The sequence below is a fragment of the Perissodus microlepis genome, chromosome 22 (assembly GCF_051167445.1).
Source record: "Perissodus microlepis isolate ML-2025 ecotype Zambia chromosome 22, ASM5116744v1, whole genome shotgun sequence".
Classification (NCBI taxonomy): domain Eukaryota; kingdom Metazoa; phylum Chordata; class Actinopteri; order Cichliformes; family Cichlidae; genus Perissodus; species Perissodus microlepis.
The window spans coordinates 21,330,125-21,342,301 of record NC_140481.1 but is presented as its reverse complement, the minus strand read 5'-3'; the positions used below and the strand labels follow the sequence as shown (position 1 = coordinate 21,342,301).

The following is a 12,177-nucleotide window of genomic DNA, read 5'->3' as shown; positions in this document are numbered from 1 at the left end:
GAGAAAGTCACCAGATTTGTCGCTAGTCGCTTTTTAGAAGAAAAGTCGCTAAGGGGGTCTGAAAACTCGCTAAATATAGCGACAAAGTCGCTAAGTTGGCAACACTGACTGCGGGTGGGTTGCCAGTTATCGGACCCGGAGCAACATCCCCCAAAAACCCGAAGAATAGAGTCCTGGCCCCTAGCCCTGCCAGTGTAGCAGAAATGATGACGGATGATGATGGCAGCAGCAGCCATTCTACTCTGCGTGAGTAGCTTAATGTTGTTCGTGTGTAATTTACGTTGAGTAAGCTAACCACGTTATTACATTAATGCATGTAAGGTGAACTAGCAAACATCATCATAGCTACATGCGGCTGTCTTCTTGTTTGATGGCAGATACTCCCTTCACCCTGGCCAAAAAGGCTAAAATGACCAAAGAAAAAGTGGAAAACAGTTAAACATGAGAGGTTTTTGGATAAAGTTTGTGTTTTTTCCATTGTTTAAGCACTGCTTCCAGCCAAGAGTGATACCATATATGCCACATAGCTGCAGAAAAGGCTAACATTGTTATCTTTTTACAAAAAAACAGCTGAACATGAGAGGTTTTTGGACAAAGTTGGTGTTCTCCATTCTTTAAGCACCGGTTTGAGCACCGTTTAAGCACCGGCACCGTTTCAAAAGTACCGGTTTGGCACCGGTATCGGATAAAACCTAAACGATACCCATCCCTACCTGGGACGGTCTGCTTGCCTCCACCCCGGGGGGAAAGGTAACATGTCTTGGGTCTGGGTTCTGTTTCCTCCTCTGGGGGCGAGGGTACCTGGACCCGGGGTATAGAGTATGTTTGAGGAGTGTGATTGTGTGTACATGTCCATTTATGTCAATCCTTACGTTGGGTGAGTGCTGAGTGTTTGTATATGTGTGCATGAGGGTGGGAATGCATGTTTGTGTCTGTGTGTGCCTGTTTGTCTGTGTCTATATGTCAGGTCGGGTCTTAGACTCCACCTCTCTGGGAACTCCCAGGCCCTCCAAAGTGTGGAGGCCTATCTCCCCTCACCACACTCCCTGCCGGTGACTGATGCCCTCAGGGGTTGGTGCATTGGTGGTTCTTGGTGTCCGGGGCTGGGCGCTCAGGTATGTACCAGCTCACTCCCGGTGGCTACTTGGCGGGGCCTGGCGCCTGTTGCTCAGTCAGGCCTCCTCCGGGGTGCGGGGGGCCCTCAGGCCTCCGGCCTCTGGGCCTGCGGCTCGGTTCACTCTGGCACAGCTGGCTGCCGGCAGAGCCGGCGGGCACGCCGGTGCAGCCCCCTCTAGCTTCTGCTCGGTGGCTACTGGGTGACGCCTCGTCTGGGGATCCTCAGCCCTTCCCATGAAGGTGGCACGGATGCCCCTCCGGTGGTCCTCCTTGGGCTCTCGCACTCTGGGGCCTCTGGATGTCTGGGGCCTGGATCTCCTCCATGCCTGCTTCATGCCCTGGGGGACGGGGATATGGCTCTCTACATCCTCTAGCAGACCATTACATGTGGAAACCATTTGAATACAAGCGCGCTGATCCACACAGGTGTGCACACACGTGTTCACTGTTCGTAGACTTAAATTACACCTTTCTTGGCTGCTACTTCAAAGCACATTGTGCGCTGTCTGTCCTGCGTGCTGCACAACAACATTGAATATTTAGTATTTACTGCTGTTTACACTTAGCTAGATTAATGCGATGGTGTTGTGTTTAGTATGTTGCTTTGGGTTTTTTTGCTTGTTTTCTATTCTTTCTCTCTCAACAGGTGATCCAGGAGATTTTATTTTATTTAATTTTTTTCCCCCCTTTCTCACTGTCCCTCTCCCCTTCCGTTTTTCTTTTCCTTCCTCTTTCTTTCTCCCTTTCCTATCCCTCACTCATGTCTGTCCCGTCTGTAACAACTGAAAATAAAATAAAATAAATAATAAAAACAAAGGTCGATCAAATGGACCAATACGGCAATGCCACGATGATCCATTTGGCAAAATAAATCCATTGGGTATCCTTGTTGGTCCTCAGACAACAATTCTGACGGCTAAAGAACCAAATGGGACAGGCAAAAAAAAAAAGAAAAAAAAGAAAAGGCAAACAGGACACTTTCAAACACACTTTAACAAGAGTCAGATCCATTTCTGTTTTTCTTTTTCTTCTTATAAAATTGCAATTAAATGTGTAAATAAAAGATATTCCGGGCCAAACGAGCTCTTTCTGTTAAAAAAATTATATTCTTTCAAATTGTTGCTGCCAAAACCTTTGGCCATGACTTCACCGGAGAGGAGGCGGGGCTCTTTGTCTGGAAAAAAAAAAAAGACTGCCTGTGCAAAAATGAAAAGACAGTTATACAGACTGCAAAAAATATTTAGTAAATAATGTTTGATTTTGAATATAAATAGAAAATTACCGTTTTTTTTTTTAATGTATGCATTACTATCACTTTCAACTTCTAATAACCAGATGTCAGTCTGTTCTTTCCTTCATTTAAATTCTTCACCAGTCTGTGTTAACATCTCATCTCATCATTGTGGCCTGCTGGTGTAATGTGCCACTCACACATCTTATGTGGCTTAGATGGGCATTTGGCTCCAGTCTCAAAGAGTATTTATGCTGGAGCCAAAAAAATAAAATCTGCTGAAGCCAGTGTAGGGCTGGCAGTGAAAAGCGATGAAAACAATGACAACTTAACAACACAGTATGTGAAATCATGCTCTGTACCCCTGTTTCGTTTTGAATGCTTTCAAATGAGACAAGATGTCTGTCTGACGTTGAATCAAAGCATGTGAAAACAGAAGAGAAGCGAAGAAGCTGAAAAGCATTCGCAAAGTTAGCTTGTCAATATGACATTTGGAAAAGCGTTGCCACGGGGAAGTGAGTCAGGATATCTTGTGACGTCTGAAGAAGTCAGCTGAAGTAAACCGATTTGAGTTGAGTTGTGTGTTCACGAAGTACAAAACGTTGGTTTGGAGTGCAACAAAAATTGAACTTTTAAGAAAATCCCTCCTCATATCAATATTTTGACAAAACCAACATGCCATTGAAACCAAAATTATCTGCACTTGTGTCCACTTGAATTCTGCAGCTTGATTTTTGACGTTTGTAATCTTAAATATTCACGATTCCCACCATGAATCCAAACTTTGGTGATCTCAAGCATTTCCTGACATTTCCTCTAGTGATACTCACATTGTTGCACCACAACCACTGCTCCAATGAAATCTGGTACAGTATTGTGGTTCCTTACTCACTGGTCTTCAAATACTGCTCGTAAAATAAAGGAAATACTTGATTATTACAGTTTACTACAAAGTCTGTTTAACTGGCAGGGACACTGGCAAGAAGCAAACAAGAGAAAAATCAGTCAGACGATTCCCTTTTTGGAGGTTGTCTTGTTGTTGCCTCAGTGCACCTGCTGTCACTTTCATTTGCACCAAATCAGATGAAATGGATTCACAATAGTTTAAGGTTTAAAGCTGGACAGCGTTATTTCTTCAAATTTTGTGTTATTCTGTGATGATTGAATGTTCAATTCAATTTAATTCAATTCAATTTAATTCAGTTCAACAACAGTTTCCTCAAGGGACTTTATCTTATAATATCAGGAAGAAAGACCTCAAGCTAGGCAGCACAAGGGTGGTTAGGACTGTCCCCTCATAGGAGGAAGGTCCTGGGTTCAAATCCACTGGCCAGCTGGGATCTTCCTGTGTGGAGACTCCAGGTTCTCAGGTTTCCTCTGACCAACCAAAGACATGCGTGCAAGGTTAACTGTTGATTGATAGAAACTAATGTAAGTCAGTTAACTTCATGACTTGCCCAGGTGTATCCCACTTCTCAACCTGTGATAGCTGTGATAGATTCTTGTGCTACTGTGACCCTGAATTCAAAAAGTGGAAAAAAGTAGATTGGTGGAGATTAAAAGTTATATTTTTTTTCAGTGATGAAATTAGCTGATCTAAAAGTCTCCTTATAAATATACACCGAGCACTTTGGTCGCTTCAAAGTTTAAGCAAAAGAAGAAGCTCTAAAATGCATCATTTGATGTCAAAGTCATGCCGGGTCCTCTGTTAACTATCAAGTTCTTTGTGCTGTAGGCATCTGTTCAAAATGTATGAGAGGCATAAGCCATGAAATTACAATCCAGTCCTTCAGATTTATTGTTGTTGTGAGAGTAAACAAGGGAAGAGAACACGTGTACGGCTCAGTCTGGAAAGTAAACAAGAAAACAAGATTAGACTTGTATCCACTTATTCTCAATTTACATAGCAAACAAATGATACGAAATAATGAGTAACATAACCTCTTACCATAACCGTCACCCCATGTGAAGGTGAATGGGAGTGCGGTCCTTAGATAAGGAGCGGCAGGGGATTTGAGTCAGGTGACAAAGGAGCACACGAGCCAATCAGTGAGGAGGAAAGCCGAGGAAATGAAGTGATGTAAAAATGAATAAATAAAAAAGATGTGAGGCAAGGAAAAGTAAGAAAAAGTAAACACATCTTCACTACATCTACAGCTTCTCGGAGAAATTCAGAGGCTCAAATCAAAATGGTTAAAGCCGTGTTTACAGGCGTGTAACACTTGTTTTTCAGTCTGGATTTCTGGATTTGTTTACAAACCAGACAAGATGTATCCTCTTTATAGCTTCCTCTAAGTTTCAGACAGTATTATCTAGTTCCTTTGAGACTTACTCGTGTCAGTCTGCAACATCCTGTATCATCAGCCTGACACAAATACTCTGTCACAACAACTTTTTCAGAGTCAAGGATTAGCTATTCCTGGGCTTAGGTTTTGACCAGATGCCCAAAGTGTGGGCACATGTAGCCTACATATCTGCGCGCACATACACACGCACGAGGCCTGTGGCTGTTTGTGTGTCGGTCCCCAGCTGTTGAGTGCTGCGCAGATGTGACAACCAGAAATGAGGGATTACAGCTAAATCTGGAGGGGGAGCGGAAGAGGAGGAGGTTGGGGTGATCAGGGAACAGCGTGGAGACTGGAGGGAATGAAGACACGGGTTAAGAAGGGTTACAGGAAGTACAAACTGATGATGGAAAAATCAGACACAAATGATGCAAAGCCCCACGCGCTGAGCGGGGGTAGACATAGAGAAAATGTGACACAGCATAAAGAAAACAAAACCAAACACATAAAAAACTCCAGAAGACAGATGTTTTGTTTGTTTGAACAAGTTGGAGGGAAGAAGAATGATCGTTAGCTTAAAGAAAACTTTGGAACACAATCGTTTCCCCGTTTGATTACAAACCCATCAATTTCTTTAGTTATCTTCACAGTCTGCAAACAAGCCTGGGTTAACGTATGCAAGAAGACGCTGCAGTTAAGAAGCTACACAGGAGATCCTTACAGAGTTCCTCCAAAAGAAGTTTCTGCAGCTTTCAGCAGACTTCAGATGTGTTTTCAATAATTCATAAAAAGCTTCATCGTCCCAAACGGAAAAGCAGATAACAGTTTACCGGTATCCTTGTACATGTAACGCATAAAGAAGACATCCACAAGGGCAGCATAAACTTTTGCAGCCTCGTATCTACCTCAATTTCTCCTGGCCAAAGGTTACAGTCAAATCCTGCCCTCTTTAATATTCAAAGCATTTTCACACACACAAACACACAAACACACACACACGGTGTTGTGCCGACTACTAGAAGCTGCTGCAAAAAGAAAATGCAGTCTGAAAATGTGGAAAGACTTTCCTCCACTTGTCAACACATTAGTCAACTGATCTGGAGAGGATTGGCGAGAGCCCAAATTAATGTGCACCAAAGCAAAGCCCTCTAGGAAGCTTAACGCTGCTCTAATTAAGATGCACATGCACATTTTCCTGCTCCTTTTAAAAAAAAACAAAAAAACATGTCCAGGAGACGCTGCATCTTAGACCTTTAAATTAGTTGGCTGTCACTACACAAATTCTGTTTTCACTGCAATAAAGTTCAAGGGAGCGATATCGATTTTGATTTCGGGTTCTACATTTAAATTTCAGTTTGACTCTGGTTGCTGTATTTGCCAAGCATCAGCTCAAGAGGGACTATTAATGAGACTACACGCAGATCCTTCTCATCCTGAGAGCTGCAGGTATCAGATCAGCTGTGAAACATAATAAAGTGAGTGCTGACATCACACTTGTTAACTGTCTTGATAGCTTTCCTCCCCCTGGACTGTCACAGAATTCTCCCCCTTTCTGACACTATTTTTTTTTGTTTCCAGAACTGACATCATATTTCCCAAGGGATGAAGTGATTTAATGTTGGATCCCAAAACATCTCGTCACCTCTTCTCAGTGCATCCCCCCCCTGCTCTGTCTGTGGATAAGAGAAGCTGACTCACAGTAACCTGAAGCTAGAGGACTGTCAAGTCAAATCCAAAATCCTGAAATGATTTGAACGGGGGCCATTAGGATGCTTTCAAACAATTTAACATAGCTCAGGATTCACCTGTGACAAGGTGAACTTGATAATACTGCAGCTGTGGACCTGAGATCATGCAGATTATTTCATTTTATAAGAGGAGTCATGCATGAGTTTTTCAAGTCACGTGCTATGATTAAAGACTGTATAAAAAGATGGCCTTATTCAAGGCAAGCGGTACACCGGCATTCATATATGCACAAAGTAGCATCTATCTATGTCACTTGACATGTTTTCACTAAGCTGATGTATTTTCAGAGTTTCACCCATCCATCTATCCTCCAGTTAAAGTTAGATTCATGGGGTCTTGAGCCTATCCCAGCAACCATTAAGAAAAAACACGTACATTCTGGACAGGTTGCAAATCTATTGCAGGGCTAACACACCTCATCCACTAGAATATAGCTTGCTCCAATTGCCTTTTAGAAACTCCAAATACAATAAATCCAACAAATGGTCCCGTGTTCTTTTGAAGTGGGGAAGTTTCTCTTATAAGTCGGTGTTTGATTTTTGCCTTCTCAGGTTGCTTCTTTCCATGTTAGCATTAGCCAACCCTTACCAACAGATGATGCACTTGGGTGAGTAGTGTTGACATCTCTCCAGCTGAAGCCATAAGACGGCTAGCATTTGCGATATTGTTTGACAGGGTGATTTTTCCTCTTTTCATTAGACGGTGGTTTGTCTGAACTGATGGATGTTTGTGGTTTGCTGCAGTTCTGGAGCTCCAGTTCTCTCTTCTCACAAAGTTTGCTATCCTCCTTTTCGCCAAACAGAAATGAGTTTCATGTTCTGGGAAATCCCCTTTGCATTCATATCTGTTTGCTAATTATTACACTACATATACACTCACTTACCACTTTATTAGTTACACTTTGCTATCACAGGATTGCACTCAAGAGGGTCTTAATTCTTCATGGCATAGAGCCAACAAGATGCTGAAAACATTCCCCGGAGATTTTGGTTTGCATATCTATATATGATGCTATACTGACATCATAGCATCACACAGTTTGTAAAGTTTGTCGGCTACACATCCATGATGTGACTCTCAAGGTTCAAGGTTCTTTATTTGTCACATGCATAGTTATACAAGTATAACACACAGTGAAATGTAACCTGACACGCTCCTCGACTTGTGCAAAGGGGGGGGGTTATATATAATATACACATTAGGTGAATGTGCAGTCGTAGCATGTATACAGCAAGAAGGTGAATTCTGTATATTAAGTGAGTTAAATAAGAATAGACAATCTGACTATTTTACAAAATAGACAAAATGAACATATTTAAAATTAAAGGAATTTGAAATATTGCTTGGGGATAGAAGCTCCTCTTGAGTCTCTCTGTCCTTGCCCGGATGATGCAGAACCTTCTACCGGATTGCAGAAGTTGGAACAGTTTGTTGCCAGGATGGGACGGGTCCTTCAGTATCTGCGCTGCTCTAGTCCGGCATCTCCTGGTGCAAATGTCCTGAAGTGAAGTGAAAGCAATCCTGCAGCAGCGTTGTGCTGTACGGATCACTCTCTGAAGAGCTTTTTGGTCCTTAACACAGCTGTTCCCAAACCAGGATGTGATGTTCTGTGTGAGGATGCTCGTATAGAAAATGTCTCGTTTCACAAGATAAAATCTACTCTATTCAGTTGAGATCTTGTGACTATGGAGGCCATTTGAATACCGTGAACTTATTATCATGTTCAAGAAACCAGTCTGTGCGGATTTGAACTTTTTGGAATGTTATATAATCGTGTGCCATCAAAAGATGGATACACTGTGGTCATAAAGGGAAGGGCATGGTCAGCAACAATAATCAAGTAGGCTGCGATGCCTCAATGATGTTCAGTTGGAACTATAGGGCTGAAAATGTGCTAAGAAAATATCCTCCACAAGACTAAACCACCACGTGCTGCCCATTCAGAGATGCTCTGCATACCTTGGCTGTTAGTGGTTATTGTTGCTTTCTTATCAGCTCAAAGCAGTCTGGCATGTCTGTACCAATAATTACTGTAATTTTACACAGGACCGTGACTCACATAGAAAACTCAGTCTGTAAGTGTCCAAACAGATCGTGTTAGTTTACTTTACAAAGCAGGAAAATGAAAAAAGCTCAATTTTGGGTCTGTGTTTCTATTTTTGTCACACTTCTTTTCATTTCTTTAATTGTTCTGTTTTATCTTACTGGTGACATTTAATTATTTCTTGTTTACTTTAATCAGGTCATAAAACTTATTCTAACAAGAACAAACTTTGCTTTAAAGCCTCTTCTGCAAAGCCAAAAATGTATTTTGAAATACTTCGAAATGCTGTTTAAGTATAGAATATAACCTCTCGTAAGTTGATCAAATTATCAGCTGTTTAGACGTCATTGTCTTTAATAATAGGCACAATCCTGAGTACTGTTCTGATACATATGAAATGTAAAAAGAACATCCCGTCTCTACCAAAGATATTAACAAGTAAAAAACAACAACAAACCTATTCCCCCTGAGCTCAGATTACGACAAGAATAAACTCTGATTTCAATGTACAACAGAAATAGCAGGAATTTACTGAAAGTTTATAATCCTGCTGGGTTGAGAAATGTTCTTAGTACAGTAGGTCAACTCATCCTGTCACTGGTTATGCAATATATACCCTATGAGGCTATTTCTTCTACCTTTGTGGACTTTGATGTACCCTGACGGCCTCATTAAAGCCTGATTTATCTTAACTTTCTTAACTGGCTTAACATGCTGGTAAAACTGAGTGCCCCTTGGCTTCACAGGCACCATTAAACATGGTTTACAATAATCACACACTTTATTCCTGAGCAAGTTATTACATACAAAATGTAAGCCCCAGTGAACTTCAGGAGCTTAGCTCATAAATTAAATCTACTTAAAGGACAAACCAAGAGATATTCAGGGCACTGTTCACGTAATAAGTCAACTTAGTGCTGCCGTCACTGTTTCTCTGAATTCACTATTTATCTTACAGGCGTACTTACAGTAAATCTGCAACATATTGTCTGTCATGTGTCCTCTATTTACCTGTCTACTTTACTGTGACGGGTATAGAGTGAAAGTCAGATTTGGCGACATCTATGGGTAGAGAGTTGTTTAGCAGGTTGCTCACTGAATTTGAGTCAAAACCTCCATATCAGCTGCTGTCTGCCAGCATTTTACTTGTTATATTGAAAGTGTAGCAATATAGAATCTGTAAGTATGTGAAAGTGAGGCCACACTTTTTACACAATAAATCCAAAGCTGCCCAAACACTATATATGTATTTAACATCAAGGTGGTGTCAGAAATCATTTAGAGATTCATAGAAATTCAGTCAAGGATACAAAGGAAAGGGAGGCGAGCTGTTGAGTGCAGAAATGTAAGCTTATGATGTGCATAAATACAGGCACTGAGTAGTATAAAGATCACAGAAAATAGTTTAGGTCTGCATGGACACTGGGCTAAAAGCATTTCAAGGAAGATAAATACCACAAAAAGAATGTTTTTGATAAAGAAAAATCTAACAATTTGTTTGTGTTTGTCTTATCTCTGGTGTATAGCTGTAATAAGTGGTCATTCTGGAGCATATGAAGCTATTGAAGCTATTTTACCTTGAGTCTTTTCATCCTATTTTCATGTGGACATATTTATATATTATATTTATCAAAGCATGCCCCCCTAAGTCCCACATGCTGAGAGGAAAAGGAGGTCTTAGAGGACATCACGAAGAGGGGAGTGAGAGCATATCTGTTTGCGAAAGCTAAGAAGCCCTCTACAAAGCTTTACCCATCGTCTGCGAGGTAAAAATGTAACAAAATGGAGAGCAATCACACCGACTACGACTCTGCCTGGAAATGGGAGCCTTTTCAAAACACCTGGGAGATAATAATTCAGGCATGAGCTTATACAAAATAGAGCTTTTCTGTCATGTTCGAAACTGCTGTGTGTGATGAAAAGTTATCACTGCGCACTGCCAAAAGAGCCTTCTTCCAGCAGTGAAGCATGATGCTGTAAATGTGAAGATCTGGGGCTGATTTTCTTTTGTTGGACCTGGTCACACCATGATTTTTAAGGCCCATCAAGAAATTCTTAAACAAAAGGTAATGCTACCAGGCTTGGAGTTGAGGAAGGGGTGAACAAAAGGATAATGTAACAAAGAAAATAATGACACGGATCATTCCTGCAAAACAACCAAGGAATGGCTGATGGAAAAGAATCGTTGCCCAGACAGTTCATGGCAGACATCCTTCCAGCCTCATTCAACTCGCAGGATTGTGCAAGCCAAATGCAACCCTCCAACAACTCACCGTACCGGACATTTAATTTATATAACTGGTGCAAAAAAGTGTCACAAGCTACCAATGAAGGTATATGTGAAATTATAATCAGACTAACTATTGCTAAAAGTTTATAGACGTTGGCTTAACCAGGTTTTTATGTGAACTTTTCTTTATGTCAGTGAATCAGAATATGTCAAATGTTTCAAAAGAAAAGTGTGATATACTTTATGCTTCTGCTGCATGACTGTAAGAATAAAACAGTAGATTTAGATTGAAACGAGCCCCAACTCATTTTTATGACTCCCAACCTCGAAAGGGGAGTTTCCAAAGAGCGCGCGAATGGCGCATTACTCACCCTGACTGTGTCACTGATGTCCTGAGTTATATCATGTTCTCTGAGGAGGAGGCATCTGTTTCATTGTTTGGGCCAGACGGTGCCGCTTGTCAGGGGAATTTCTTCTCGACAGCACAGACCTGCCTGTGCTACAGATGGCTTATCTCACAGTAAATGATTCAGAAAAACGACAATATGCCTCGGAACAGGCATAAGGTCATCTCCTTTAGCTAATGGAATGTCTTCCTTGGTTAGAGCCTGGACAGAGCACTTGTTGGGTATCTGTTTCACGGTGGCGATGTGAAGCTCTTTGTCAGCCGCTCGGGGATAGGTGGGCTTTTTAAATCCACTGGCAACACTCCTGATCCACTCGTTTAAATAGTAAGCAGAACAAATAATGTCGCATTAATGCTTTTCCAAACTGGAATTTAAGGTGCAGACATGACAGTGCAATTCCCGTACTTAACTAACCAGACTGATTCTCGCTGCCAAAATCATAGCAGTCCAATTTCCTGAAAAATTATGCTTAAAGTTGTCAGCTTGGGCCCCGGAGCAAACGCTAAAGCCATTCCAGTGTTTCATGGTGTCAAAACACTGAATCGTTTATGCAAGTACAGACCTATAAAAAGGCAAGGGACTGTAAGTCAAGACCTACTGTAATATTCAGCAATTATCAGCCTGTCAGCTCAATGCACAAATGTCAGAAAGAATCAGGAGCTGCTGCCTCCCAGCTGAGTCAAACAGCTGTGAATAAGACATTAACAGACATCATCACATCACTGTAACCTGCTTGGTTTACTGTGAACCACTTTATGTCAGTCACGTAATATACGTCAAATTAACTTGGCAAAAATCCTACAACCTACATGTAAAAAAAATTGGATGTCCAGCACTTTTTTCTTTTTTTTTAAATGAACACAAGCAGACAGCTGAATCTTCACAACGCCTTTCTCTTCCTCTCTAATGTGATTGTAGGCATGACGTAGAACATCAAAGACAAAATCTTATCTGACCCCTCTGTTCGCTTTTTGATACGGACATTAGAGCATCTGAGGCTCGTCCCTAGTGATCGTCGGCGTCTTTCTGTCCTGGGTTTGAAGATTAAAAAGAAGCTGACAGGGGCAAAGGGAAAGAAGTGTGATGTGGAGAGACAGATTTGTGGAGACATGAAT

General features: G+C 41.5%; 1 long non-coding RNA gene across 1 annotated transcript; it reads left to right on the top strand.

The window, feature by feature from the left end:
- Positions 1-2,929: 2,929 nt before the first annotated feature.
- On the top strand, positions 2,930-6,874 carry LOC146363042 (uncharacterized). The gene is made up of 2 exons (XR_014799196.1): positions 2,930-6,107; positions 6,211-6,874. It is a non-coding gene; the product is annotated as an uncharacterized LOC146363042 (long non-coding RNA).
- Positions 6,875-12,177: the final 5,303 nt, after the last annotated feature.